This window comes from Phalangium opilio, unplaced genomic scaffold (assembly GCF_054372755.1).
Source record: "Phalangium opilio isolate 3A_F unplaced genomic scaffold, DU_Popi_V2 ptg001170l_1, whole genome shotgun sequence".
In the NCBI taxonomy this organism is placed as follows: Eukaryota; Metazoa; Arthropoda; class Arachnida; order Opiliones; family Phalangiidae; genus Phalangium; species Phalangium opilio.
Window position 1 is genome coordinate 2819449 of NW_028324255.1, and position 14791 is coordinate 2834239.

The window sequence follows — 14791 nt, forward strand, 5'->3', positions numbered from 1 at the left end:
GCCTTGGCTAAAAAATATCCCGAACCATTACAGAGGAATTTTTCTTTACGGGACATTTGGCGATAATTTGCGGTCAGTAGACGCGTGAGGGCGCGTGCTACGCATTGACATTTGATAACGCGGGTTTAACATGGCTTTGCCTGTCCATGGGTTAGGTGCAGTGTTTCCACTTTGCGGCGAAAAAGTCCGTTTTCGGCGAAAATCTAGTCTCTGCGCACCAAAATATTGAAAAGCGGCGAAAAGGCGAAAATGCGGCGAAAACCATTTAAAACGGCGAAAAAAGCGGCGAAAACTTTATTTAAATTTTTTTATGGTTCAGTTCGTTTCATCACACATTTTTTGCTCAGTTTTTATAATATCTAGTAGGCTATGGGCTCAGGGTCTGATTAGGCTCACTTAAGTGGTAGTGATTGGTGCCATTGTTTGGCGGTCTTAAATTATAAGGGACACAACAAGCGTGATCGATTTGGCTCAACTTCGCTACGCTTTGTGTTTCTCTCAAGCACAGCCAACTCCATCGCGCTATAAAAGCCCCTTCAAACTATTTTTCCTATCTAAAAGCGCGTATCAGGAATTTTCGGCTTTTTAGCTCGAAAAATAAAAGGAGTCAGCTTTTAACATGATCGTCTAAGGGAGGAACACCATTTTTTGACCCTTATTTTAAAAATTTGGTTCATATTTCTTGAAATTTAAATGAGATGTGAAAATTAAAAAGCGAAAATTTCTGATCCGGGCTTTTACATAGCGTTTGCAGCCTAACCCTATACTATAATAGAGTGGGCTGTGGTTGGACCAATAAAAAGAGAAAAAAATTACGGGATTTTTTTGCGGCGAAAATCTACTATAGATGGGGCGAAAAACAGCACTTTTGCACCTAAAATGGGCGAAAATCCTAACCTCCGAGTGGAAACACTGGTTAGGTGGTCTGAGGTTATATTTACTTCGTATTCATTTTCAATATTGTTGTTTCAATAAGAAGTTTAACTTCACCGTCGACTACCGGAGGTACCAAGCTATCGAAGAAGCCCCAAAACGGTAACTGGTCAAACGAAATTATCATGTTTTATTTTTAATGTTTTGGCGGTTGGAGCGTCACCATCAAAAATATCACTATTGCAATAACATTCGGATATTTTCTATAGTACTTACGGCTGTGGAGCAATACGTTAGAAACGGCCGTGCCTCCATTTGTGCTGTTTTTGGGTGCTTGGTTATCGGAGAGTTAGAAATTTTTGGGTCTTGGTGTTCACAGAATTCGTAGTGCAAACGTGAAAAATTTAATTCGGTACAGCTACTGGAACAGATCCAAAGTATTTTATAAAAACAATTATTCACTTTCCCCTCGCGGTTAAAACAAATTGTACCTATGCAGAGTAACACTTACGTTTGTAGCAGAATTCGTTAAAAATAGATTTACACGTTTAAACTGAACGCTACCTGCGGACGAAACTAGATCATAGATTTTGAGGTAGCTTAGATCTGTCAGTTTCTTTCGGTTTTATCAAGAATCATAAACCAAAAAAAAAATGTTTTCGAAAACCCAAGCGCAATAACTTTTGTATAATGCGAAAGCACCTGTTGTCGGCAATATTCGTATTTTTGCCTGTTTTAGTTTTTCGAAGTATAACAATGCTGGAGTTCACTTACACAATCGATTAGTCTGTAAAGGGAAAGAACCCTAGCTCCTTACGGGAAAGTCTCCGCTGAGTAGGGTTGCGTATGTTATTAAAAACAGCACAAGGTAAATAAGTATGAGAATATATTTTACGATGTCCTCGTGCTCCGCTTGCATTGGGCTGAAAATTATGTATTAAATAATTAACACCACAATGTTGCCAGGTCGTTGGTGGCCAAGAGACTGCAGAGTGAATGGCTTTCAGTTCAGTTTGAATCAGTACTTGACTAACTAGGCTAAAAAGCGGGCCTGACAACACTGCAATGAAGGTAAAGCTGAGACAATAAGGAGGAATTTCTTCAACTCCTTTAGTGAAAATTATCTCTGTATTAAACCTTCCGACTTTACTTACGAAATATGATGTACTTTATCTACATCGTTACCTCATATATTCCCAAGATAGAGGGAAATAATTAGCCTCCTTGCCAATATGGTTCTTGATAACTATATTTTTGGAATTTTCCTTTCATGTCAAGCTGACTAATTACTGGGTAAACATTGTTTTCGGCATAAGATAATGGGATATATTGCAATTATGGTTAAGTGTTTTTTTTTCTTATTACATTTTTAATTGCACTGTTTATACACTGTGGTATGTTTTTGGTATTGTTTGGTTACATACAAGATTTCTATATCATGTAAATATATACATATATTTTATTGGGGAGTGGGGATTGCTAAGGTAATCGAATCGAATCAATTGGATTTTGTATTAATCGAATAATGATCCGGTGGAAACAGAATAATTTCCGTATTATATTTTTAATTACACTGTTTATACACTGTGGCGTGTTTTTCGGTATTGTTTGGTTACATACAAGATTTCTATACCATGTGAATACATATATTTTTTTGGGTGGGGGATTGCTAAAGTTATCGAATCAATTGGATTTTGTATTAATCGAATAATTGTCCCGTGGAAACCGAAAAATTGTCCCGTGGAAACGTAATAGTTGCCCCGTGGAAACGTAATAATTGTCCCGTGGAAACGTAATAGTTGCCCCGTGGAAACGTAATAATTGTCCGGTGGAAACGTAATAATTGTCCGGTGGAAACGTAATAGTTGCCCCGTGGAAACGTAATAATTGTCCGGTGGAAACGTAATAATTCTCCGGTGGAAACGTAATAGTTGCCCCGTGCAAATCGAATAATTATCCTCTAGCAAACCATTATGGTAACCGAAAAATTTTCTTTTGGAAACCAAATACTTAGATCTAACTTCTTGTTGAAACGTCGTGTTCTTGATGATTTTTTTGTCCTGCGGGCAATTAATAGTCAGAATAGTATCGTAATTTTCTCATAACAAATTTAGTGTTTCACTCCATGTTGTTAGGTTTCTGATTTTTAATAATTCTTCTTAATGAAACGATCAAACTTCTATGAAGCATAGGATTAAGGCTATGATGGATGCTACAACTAAGAAGAAAAAAGACATCTCAAAATTTTTAAGAGATATGCTAGCAAATTCTTCCACTTCCACTCGATGCTGAGCGAGACACACTTCCGTTGTCCATAGAGCAAAAGTTAGGTCTCGAAAAATAGTACCACTTTCTAGCAAAGCTTGTGAGCTATAAAATAGTTAATATGCAATAGCGTTAAATAACTACGAACTCGTTGCATTTATGATAAAACCATTGGACCGAGCAAGGAAGAAACGAGAAATACACTCGAAGAGTCATTTTTCGAAGATGGTCACCAATAGACCCTCTTCAAAAGTCAGGGGGTGTATGTTGATACAAAAACTTGGGATATGGCTTCCAAAAAAAAGGACTTAATTGGACTGGTAACATTGAAGCCTATATGTAACGTCTTTGGGTTCACATACCTTATGTTCCGTCAAGCAGACGATGCTGCGCCCCCTTTTGAAAAGGGCGTATTTAAAAAAAACTGTATGATTTTGTATCTAAAAGTAATTCTCGCTCGCTCATTGCTCGGTGAACAGAACTTAGGTTAACTTGTTACGTTTTTCGAAAGGAGTTTGTGATAAATATACTAGCTTCATCCCGCAATGGAAATGCCAAGCTCGATATTAGAGCTGGGGCTCTCGATAGATGCATTTTCTGTTCGAAAGCTTTGCACATGTCCATAACGCGAATCAGCTCTAGGAGGATGTCTTTAGGGCCAATTCCCAACATATATCCATTCGAAATAGCCTCAAGAGCCTCCAAAACATTCTCGCTGTCGGCGTTAGTCAGCATTTCATGTCTCACGATTTGCTTTTGAACTTCACTCGTGATTCCAAATTTCGATTGCTAAAGAAATTTTAAGCAATTTCTAATTTAAGTACGGTGGCATGAAATGTTTCAGTAAGTCATTTAGTTTTCTCGAGACTGATCGTTCTTTAATTTCTCTATAGATAACATATTATCACTTTTCTATTTATGGGCAGCTACTCACTGTTTCACATTTACAGTAGCTAAACCAATATCACTTCCAGATTCAATTAATAAACAAGTTGGGAAAACCAAAATATTACCTCTCCGTGTCAAGAAGATTATATAAACTTAAGTATCCAATGAAAACGTTATCATGTTTCTGAGTTGGGGTTTCCCATTTTTGTTGTTGTTTTGAAAAATATATCGCAATGCACGGGCCTTGATAGATATAGGAGGCAATGAATGAAATATATCACAATGCACGGGCCTTGATAGATTTAGGAGGCAATGAATGAAATATATCACAATGCACGGGCCTTGATAGATATAGGAGGCAATGAAGGAAATATATCGCATGCACGGGCCTTGGTAGATATAGGAGGCAATGATAATCTCTCTCTTTGCACGAGAGGTTTATCTTTAATATTTAAATAAATATAATTATTTTTAATTATTTTAATCTTCAATAATTAACATTAATAATAGTTAAATCGTTTAAAATAAAGTTATACCTATTATCTTCTCAAACTTTGCTAATATTGACGTTTAAAGTGAAGGGGACCCCTCTTGCCCGCTTTTTTCAAATTTGGGGTATATATACGATTCGTTTCCATTATAATAGTAAGGAAAAAGCGCAATTGCGAAAACCTTTGGTGGCGATCCCACCTTAGGGAGGCTAGACGTTTCTCGTAACCCTAGCTGATCGCCGCGTATATCCTAAAACCAAACGATGATAATGGAGTAGAAGCCAATGATACAGATTGGTGCCTATGTGGAATAGACGGCAGACCAGTGGATGGTGGTGTTAGAAGCCAGTGTAAGTGCAGACTGGTGTCAATGTGGGATTGACACAGAACAGAAGATGGTGGTGATTAGGAGCCAGTAAGAACAGATTGGTGTCCGTGTGGGATGGACAAAGACCAGAAGATGGTGGTGTGAGAACTCAAGTAGAGGAGCCATTTCCGTGACTGTGAAAGCAGTTCGGAAATGGCGAACACGTTTGCTCCGATACGCAAACTGCGAACGCGGTCACGTGGGTGTAACAACAGACAGACAGACACACAGACACACACACACAGATACGACCGTTACAGAACCTCTCCTGGACTACGTCACACGGAGAGGTAACATACACACACAGACACGACCGTTACAGAACCTCTCCTGGACTACGTCACACGGAGAAGTAAAAATGTCTTTGTACACAAAGATGACAAAAAGTAAGAGATAAGTGTAGAAAATTAATTGTTTGAAGTAACAGATATTCAAATTTTCCTTTTTGAAGACGTGATTATAAAACATCAATTATTTGAAAAAATTTCTTATCTTAGTTTTTTTCACCAAAATTCCTTAAGTAATATATTTTATCCTTAAACATGTGCATCATTTTAAAAATAGAAAACGTAGGTATGCATTTTATTTTCTTTTTAAAATTTAGAGATAGTTTGAGTTTTCGGGCCTATAAAGAGAATAAAATGGACAGAAAATCGTTCATAGCACAAAAAATAAAATAAGCATGAAAACTTAACAAAACGTGTTCGTTAATTTTAAAGTTTTCGAGTTTTCAAAAATTGACGTGTTGTATCTCTCTCAAAAGATCACGATCAAGCTACATATCCTTTTGACTCTATTAACTATATCACAGTCAAAGGGCGAATGTAATTTTCGGTTCGCAATATTTTCAATTTTAAAATATAAAAATAAATTCTTCTAGCTCTATTTTTCAGATATCCGAGTATTGGAACTTCCTCGAAGCAAAGGTTTCTAGGAAATAAACAGTAGTATCAAGGTAGTTTCTCTGAAATTTTTGTGAAAAAAACTAAGATAAGAAATTTTTTAAAATAATTGATGTTTTATAATCACGTCTCCAAAAATGAAAATTTGAATATCTGTTACTTCAAACAATTAATTTTCTACACTTATCTCTTACTTTTTCGCGTCTTTGTGTACAAAGACATTTTTCATTAATATCTGTCACTTCAGTCTTAATATGAATTAAAACTGTTTAGAAACTAGTATTTTAAAACTTATACTGAAAAGCAGGCGCTCCATTTAAGTCTTGTGGTGTTGCTCGTTTATTAGTTACCGCGTTTGAACTAACAAGGCCCTAACCATCTATTATAGAAGTATTAATCTTGATTGCTGCAACGCCCAGTCCAAATCAAATTGCCTTCCCGTCACGTGCAAAGCACAGTGGATGCAATAATACAAATAGATTTCGAGGACTTAGGCTAAAAAATTATTACGTAGACCTGTGTACAAAAACAATCTATACACCTGTGCACAAACATATTCCATAGACCTGTGCTGGGTAACCACATTTCCTAAATTTTATAATTTTTCCTATTTTCGGATGTCTTCCTATTAGTTCCTATAATTTCGATAATTTTCCTATATTTTCCTATTGTAGATATTTTGCGCGCTCTCACTTTTGGTTTTGTTATATATATCACTCAAAACAGAAATTTGACAGAAAGTAATGCCGATCTCCACTAGATACTAGCAATCAGCCACCGTGGATTTGCAATACATACTAACGCTTCTGTGATTCAGATATTCCGATCGTGTTTTAAGTTTAAGTTTATCTATATAAACATGAGTGAATCATATACTAGCTCCCTATAAGTTACTCAGCCACACTGGCCTAATGTATCCCGCGTTTTCTTCCCGCCAAAAAAGTGTTACCTATATGCGACCTACAGTGAGAGAAAATAACACTTCTCCCGGCGCTTACGTATTTCCGGTAAAAAACCGGAAAAGGAGATCAACCAATGAAACTTTGAACTGAAAGGTTAGTTAAGTATAAGCATACGACGTTTTAGAAATGTTGTGATTGTTTGCGGACGGTTCAGAGTCGTATTTTATCTTTGAAATTATTTTAATGGGTTAGGGTTGGCGCAATAGGAAGTTTTATTTTTTTCGCATTAAAATGGCAGAATTTTGGATATTTTTTGACAAAGCCCAAATGAAAGAAACTCAAAAATCTTTATTCCGTAGGCAAAATTCAGAGGCAGGAACTATTTATGGAGAGAGAACCAAACTTTATCAAAAAAAAGAGCTAAACAACAACTTAATAGTCATCTCGAAAACCTTACTAAACGTTTTAATAATGCGTCTAAAGAACTAATAGAAAAACTTAAAGAAAGGCCCAACCCATTTTTAACGAAGCCTGTTGTGAAACCAAAATTATTTTTCAATAAGCAAAAGAATGAATGTGACGCAAAGAAGTCAAACCTCCAAAACCGTTAATACCATTTGGAACTATCGTCACTTTCAAGTTCTCGATATATTAATTTCAAAGCCCTAAGAGAGGGCGCCGTCTACTATCACTTTGACCCGCCTCCCCTCCTCTCGACTACTATTCGGAAGAAAATGCTGGATACATTAGGCCAGTGTGACTGAGTAACTTATATGGAGCTAGTATATGATTCACTCATGGCTGTACACATACAGATACCATAGACTTGTGAAAACACATGTCATATAATTGTGTACAAACAGAGCCCGTAGACTTGTGCACAAACAGATCCCTTAGAATTGAGCACAAACTGATGTCATAGACTTGCGCACAAACTGATGTCATAGACTTGCGCACAAACAGATGTCACAGACTTGCGCACAAACTGATGTCATAGACTTGCGCACAAACTGATGTCATAGACTTGCGCACAAACTGATGTCATAGACTTGCGCACAAACTGATGTCATAGACTTGCGCACAAACTGATGTCATAGACTTGCTCACACACTTATGTCATATACTTACGCACACACTGATGTCATATACTTACGCACACACTGATGTCATAGACTTGCGCACAAACAGATGTCATAAACTTGTGCAAAAAGAGATGCTATATACCTGTACACAAAAAGATTCCATGGACCTCTGCACAAAAACATTCCATACCCCTATGCTCAAAAATATGCTCAAGAATATCTCGTACACCAGTGCACAAAAATACTGCATATCCATTTGCACAAAAATATCCCGTATCCATTTGCAGAAAAATGTTCTTTAGACCTGTGCACAAAAATATTCCGTAGACCTGTGCACAAACAGATACCGTAGACATGTGCACAAACAGATTCCGGAGACTTGTACACAAACGGAAATCACAGGGTTGTGCACAAACAGGTGTCATAGACTTGCGCAAAAAATACATCATAGACTTGCGCAAAAAGAGATGTCATGGATATGTGCAAAAACAGAAGTCTTAGACTTGTTTGCAAACAGATGTCATAGACCTGTTTACATAAAGATTCCGTAGACCTGTTTACAAAAAGATTCCATACCCTTTTGCACAAAACAATTCCATACCCATTTGCACAAAACGATTCCATACCCATTTGCACAAAACGATTCCATAGACCTGTGCACAAAAATATTCCATAGACCTGTGCCCAAAGAGATTCCATAAAACTGTGCACAAAAAGATTCCCTAGACCTGTGCTCAAAAAATATGCCGTAGGCCTGTGCACAAACAGATGCCGTTGACCTGTAAAGAAACATATTCCGTAAACCTGTGCACAAACAGATGCCGTAAACCTGTGCACAAACAGATGCCGTAGGCCTGTGTACAAACAGATTCCGGAGATCTGTGCACAAAAACATGCCTTGGACCTGTTCAGAAACATTCCATACCCCTATAGGCTCAAAAATATTCCACACCCATTTGCACAAACATTTTCCGTAGACCCGTGCACAAACAGATGCCATAGACTAGCGCATAAACAGATACCATAGATTTGCGCACAAATTTATTACGTAGACTCGTGCACAAATAGATTCCACAGACTTGTACACAAACAGAAGTCACACGGTTTTGCACAATCCGATGTTATAGACTTGTGCACAAACAGATATACTTGTGTAAAACTGATTTCATAGACTTGCTCAAAAAGAGATTATTATTATTATTATTATTATTAATTTATTAGTGCTCATAATTCAATTACAAAGATGTACAATTACATAATTCACTGCCCTATATGCCACAGGAGCTGAAAGCGCTTGTGCGTGGCAGGGCTCATTCACATAATATAATAAGTAGAATTTACAAGTTACGTTTTAGTATTTCTACAACAATGACTTTGGTGAGCTTTATATATAGAAAATAGTGTTAATATACAAAATAATTGCGATTTATGTTTTTAATATGTCATTAATATTTGATATTCCTTTGTTAATTATCCAAATTGTAATTTGTTTCTTAAACATTTGATAAGTATCAATATTTTTTACGTCCGACGTTAGATAGTTATATAATTTGGGACCCAAATGGAAAGCATGTCTTTGACCAATGGTTTTGAAGGTTCTATCACTAGAAAGATTACCTTCTGTGGTAAAACGTGTAATATACGTATGACTTGGTAATAAATTTACTCTGTTTTTAAAAGTGTATAACAAAATATCTTTTACATATAGTTGTTTTACCGAGAAAACTTTAAATTCGTTATATAATAATTGTCTAGAATATAAATTGTCTTTTTTCAAACATATACGTATTATTTTCCTTTGGAGGATTTCTAATGGTTCCATTAAATTACAATAAGCTCCCCCCCAACCAATTAGGCCATAAGATATCACTGATTGTGTTATAGCAAAGTATATTGTTCTAATCCATGAAAGTTCCAGAAAGTTACGAATAGCGTGGAATTTACTTAAGCTCAATCTTATTTTATTTTTTACATAATTTATTTGACTTTGCCATTTTAAGTTAGAGTCAATTTTAATGCCTAAGTACTTTACTGTACTTACCTTCTCGAGTGTTTGGCATTTTATATCGCATTCTCGGCGTGTTGAACAAGAGATATCTGTATGGATTATTAGGGCGTCAGCCAAATCTATTGGTGTAGTAGTGAAGCAAATAAATTTAGTTTTTTTAATGTTAAGTGTTAGAATATCTTTGTCTAGTTGAAGTATTGTTTTGTTTAGAACTTCTTGCGCTTTGGAGAAGGCATCTCCCCAGTTTAAACCTTCAACTAGGAGCACGGTGTCATCCGCAAAGGATACTATTTTTCCATCAATTATAAGGTTACATAAATCGTTTATATATACTAGGAAAAGGATAGGTCCAATTACTGTTCCCTGAGGTACACCAAACTCTATAACTAAGGGGTCACTCTGTACCCCATCGATTCTAACAACTGCATCACGTCCATACAAATAGCTCCTGAACCATTCTAAAGTAATGCCTCGAATGCCGGCTCTTTCTAATGTTTCTATTAGTATTGGATGGGAAACGGTGTCAAAGGGCTTTTGTAAGTCTAAAAATACTCCAATTCATTTTTGGTTTTTGTCCACCGCCCTATACAGCCGCTCGGTAACTTCTGTTATAGCATCTTTAGTACTTAAGTTTTTTCGAAAGCCATATTGATTTTTTGATAAATAATTAGTTACTTCTAGAACTTGTGATAGTTGGTTTTTCATAGCTTTTTCGAAGATTTTCGAGATATTACTAAGCAGAGATATAGGCCTGTAATTTTGCATGTCTAGCTTGGATCCTGATTTATAAACTGGTATTATTATAGCTCTTTTAAGAATATCTGGAAATATGCCCGTTGTGAACGATAGGTTTACGAGATGTGCTAGTGGTTGACTAATGAATTTGCTTACTTTTTTTAGGCCTTAGGAGATGTCATCGACATTTGCACAAGAGATTCCGTAGACTTTTGCACATAAAGATTCTTCAGACTTTCTGCACAAACATATTTTGTAGACCTGTACACACACAAATACCATTGACTTGTGCAAAAATAGATGTCAAATATTTGTGCAAAAACACCTCTCTTAGACTTTTGCACAAACTGATGCCATAGACTTGTGCAGAATCATATGTCCTAGACCGGTGTACAAAACATTCTATAGATTTGTGCACAAACACGAGTCATATACCTTGACACAAAAAATATTTCACGGACTTCTGCACAAAAACATTCCATAACCCTATGCTCAAAAATTTTCCTTACCCATTTGCACAAAAATATCACGTTCACCTGCGCACAAAAATATCACGTACACCTGTGCACAAAAATATTCGGTATCCATTTTCACAAAAATATTCCGTACACCTGTGAACAAAAATATTCCAAATCCATTTTCACCTATAATATTCCGAACACCTGTGAACAAAAATGTTCCGTACAATTGTGCATAAAAATATTTCGTACACTTGTGAACAAATAGAAATAACAGGCTTGTGCACAAAGAAATGTCGTAGACTCGCGCAAAAAGAGATGTTATAGACATGTGCACATCAGATTCCATAGAGTTATGCACAAACATTTTCAATACCCCTATGCTCAAACAGATTTCAAACCCTTATGCTCAAAAAGATTCCATACCCATTTGCACAAAAATAATACGTAGACCCGTGCTCAAAAATATTCCGTAGACCCTTGCTCAGACAGAAGTCACTCGCGTGTGTACAAACAGATGTCATAGACTTGTGCACAAAGAGATGTTATAGACTTGTTCACACACAGGTGTTATAGACTTGTTCACACACAGGTGTTAAAGACTTGTTCACACACAGGTGTTATAGACTTGTTCACACACAGGTGTTATAGACTTGTTCACACACAGGTGTTATAGACTTGTTCACAAACAGGTGTTATAGACTTGTTCACACACAGGTGTTATAGACTTGTTCACACACAGGTGTTATAGACTTGTTCACACACAGGTGTTATAGACTTGTTCACACACAGGTGTTATAGACTTGTTCACACACAGGTGTTATAGACTTGTTCACACACAGGTGTTATAGACTTGTTCACACACAGGTGTTATAGACTTGTTCACAAGCAGGTGTTCACACACAGGTGTTATAGACTTGTTCACACACAGGTGTTATAGACTTGTTCACACACAGGTGTTATAGACTTGTTCACACACAGGTGTTATAGACTTGTTCACACACAGGTGTTATAGACTTGTTCACACACAGGTGTTATAGACTTGTTCACACACAGGTGTTATAGACTTGTTCACACACAGGTGTTATAGACTTGTTCACACACTGGTGTTATAGACTTGTTCACACACAGGTGTTATAGACTTGTTCACACACAGGTGTTATAGACTTGTTCACACACAGGTGTTATAGACTTGTTCACAAGCAGGTGTTATAGAATTGCACAAACAGAAGTCGTAGACCTGTACAAATAAAGATTTTTCACTTGGGCACATAAAGATTCTTCAGACTTGTGTGCACATAAAGATTCTTCAGACTTGTGTGCACATAAAGATTCTTCAGACTTGTGTGCACATAAAGATTCTTCAGACTTGTGTGCACATAAAGATTCTTCAGACTTGTGTGCACATAAAGACTCTTCAGACTTGTGTGCATATAAAGATTCTTCAAACTTGTGCACATAAATATACCATAGACCCATGAACAAAAAATTCCATAGACCTGTGCACAGAAGATTCCATAGACCTGGAAACAAAAATATTCCACTGACCTGTGCACAAAAAGATTGCATAGGCCTCTGCACAAAGAGATTTTATACCCCTTTGCACAAAGAGACTTTATACCCCTTTGCACAAAAATATTCTGTAGGTCTGCGCTTAAACAGATTCCGTAGACTTGTACACAAACAGATGTTATAGTTTAGACTCGTGTAAAAATTTAATTACCTATAATTGGTAATTATCTTTAATTGCTTATTTTGTTTAATTAAGTTTAATCTGTACTTCGCAACTAAATTAGTTGGACGCGCAAAATTATAATGACAATTAAGCTAGCTAATTGCCCTACCAATTTGATTATCTTAAGTCACTATATCCGCAGTAAAACGACGTAAGTCCTAGAATGACTTTCTTTATTACTTAACCCAAGCAAAAAAGTCTTAAGTTCCACCGTTTAAGGGTAAACCACGTAATTCGGAGCAGGTACTTAAAACTGTTAAATACAATACTTAAACTGTGTTTTTCTTAATGAAACAAAAATTGGCGCCTACTATAAAAATGGGGCTTTCATTTAAGACCGTTTTCAAATCTATCAAACGTATAGTTATTTTTGTAAGGGTAGTTACAAAATGGGTAAGTTCGGAAAATTTCCCATGTTAATTCTATGGAGATTCTCTAGTTTTTCCGCCAAAATCTGTGATTAATTTTATGGAAATGAAAACCACCCTTAGCAACTTTATGCTTTATAAAATAAACTATTGGATGGATCATCTTGAAATTTTTACCACATATTAAGGGCCCGGATTTTAGTTCAGTAGAAAAATTTCAAAACAATAAACTTAATACGAAAAAAGTTAAAACCAATCCAAAAACCTTCATTATACATTAGAGCCGTCATCAGGCCGCTCCCTTAGAATATATCATAAGATATGTTCCATAAGTTTGTCACTGGTTATTGAGAGCTTGTCATGAAGTGCCGTAGGTGAAACGTCATAGATTCTCGTAAAGCGATGCCTGTCGAGGCGCTGTCAAAGGCTTTGTACTGATTAAATAGGAATATGAATGCAAAACAGCGTGTAGTCAATTCTCGCGTCGTTCTTGAACTAGCTATCAGCATAAGTTTATAAGATATGTTCCATAAGTGTGTCACTCGTTAATGAGAGTTTGTCATGAAGTGACGTAGGCGAAACGTCATAGATTCTCGTAAAGCGACGCCTGGTGAGGCGCTGTCAAAGGCTTAGTACAGACTATAGAGGAGGATGGACTGCAAAACCAAGTGTAGTCAATTCTCACGTCGTTCTTGAACTAGCTCTCATTAAGCCACTAGCATTACGAAGTATAGGTAGTGACATACTTATGGAACATATCTTATAAACTTATGCTATCAGTAAGTCTCTAGAATTACGAAGAATAGAAAGTGTCATACTTATGGAACATATCTCATATACTTATGATAATACTAAACCCATATATGTTTAAAATGTCTTGAAAATTTGAAATTAAGGAATATCATCGTTTGCCCCACGGTCCAAACAGCCCCTGGATCATTCCATGTGATATGAGTCAAGTCGTTAACCATGGGTCGGCGGATTTTGATGAAATTTGGCACAAATGATCCTGTGGCTATTAGAAAAGAGAAACCGGAATAGTTTTTAAAAAAATTTAGCGGTTTAATTTTTACGTCAAAATTGGATCACCCCAGAGAAATGGTGTTTCTCAAAAGTCATTTTGGTACCTTTTAGAAAACCTGCAATAACTTTCTAGTTTTCTGTGCGAATTCAATCAAATTTGCATATAATACGTAATATAACCCAGGAAATTGATTAAACGACTCAAAATTAGCGTATCTAGTTTCGTTTACGAGTTACAAAAGCATTTTTGACAAAAAAAATATTTTTTGGGGGTCTCGTTTTTGGGCCTATGGAGAAAAACGTCCAACTCGAAAAATCTAATAAAATATCCAGAATTATAGAGCTTGAAGAGACCTTTCTAACGGTGTAGATTCATATATTACAGTATTTGGCTCCTTATAGCCTAAATGTTTAATTTAAATAAATACAAATTTTGCTTCAAAATATAAAATATTTAATTACACTAATGGTAAATTACGTTTAGATAAGTGCATGAAACATTTTTTGAACTTGCTTAAGGCAATCATCATCTAGTTTATAGTATCTTCTAGAATTGCTAGAAGCCTGTGGCTCTGATATTACGCATATAATATTATTAAGTGGGACAAAGCACTTGTCAGTTTTCTTAGGCCATGTGAGCAAATTCGTCTGCGAGTCCTTCACCATAAAATTCAGCTTGAAATCGCTTTCATCC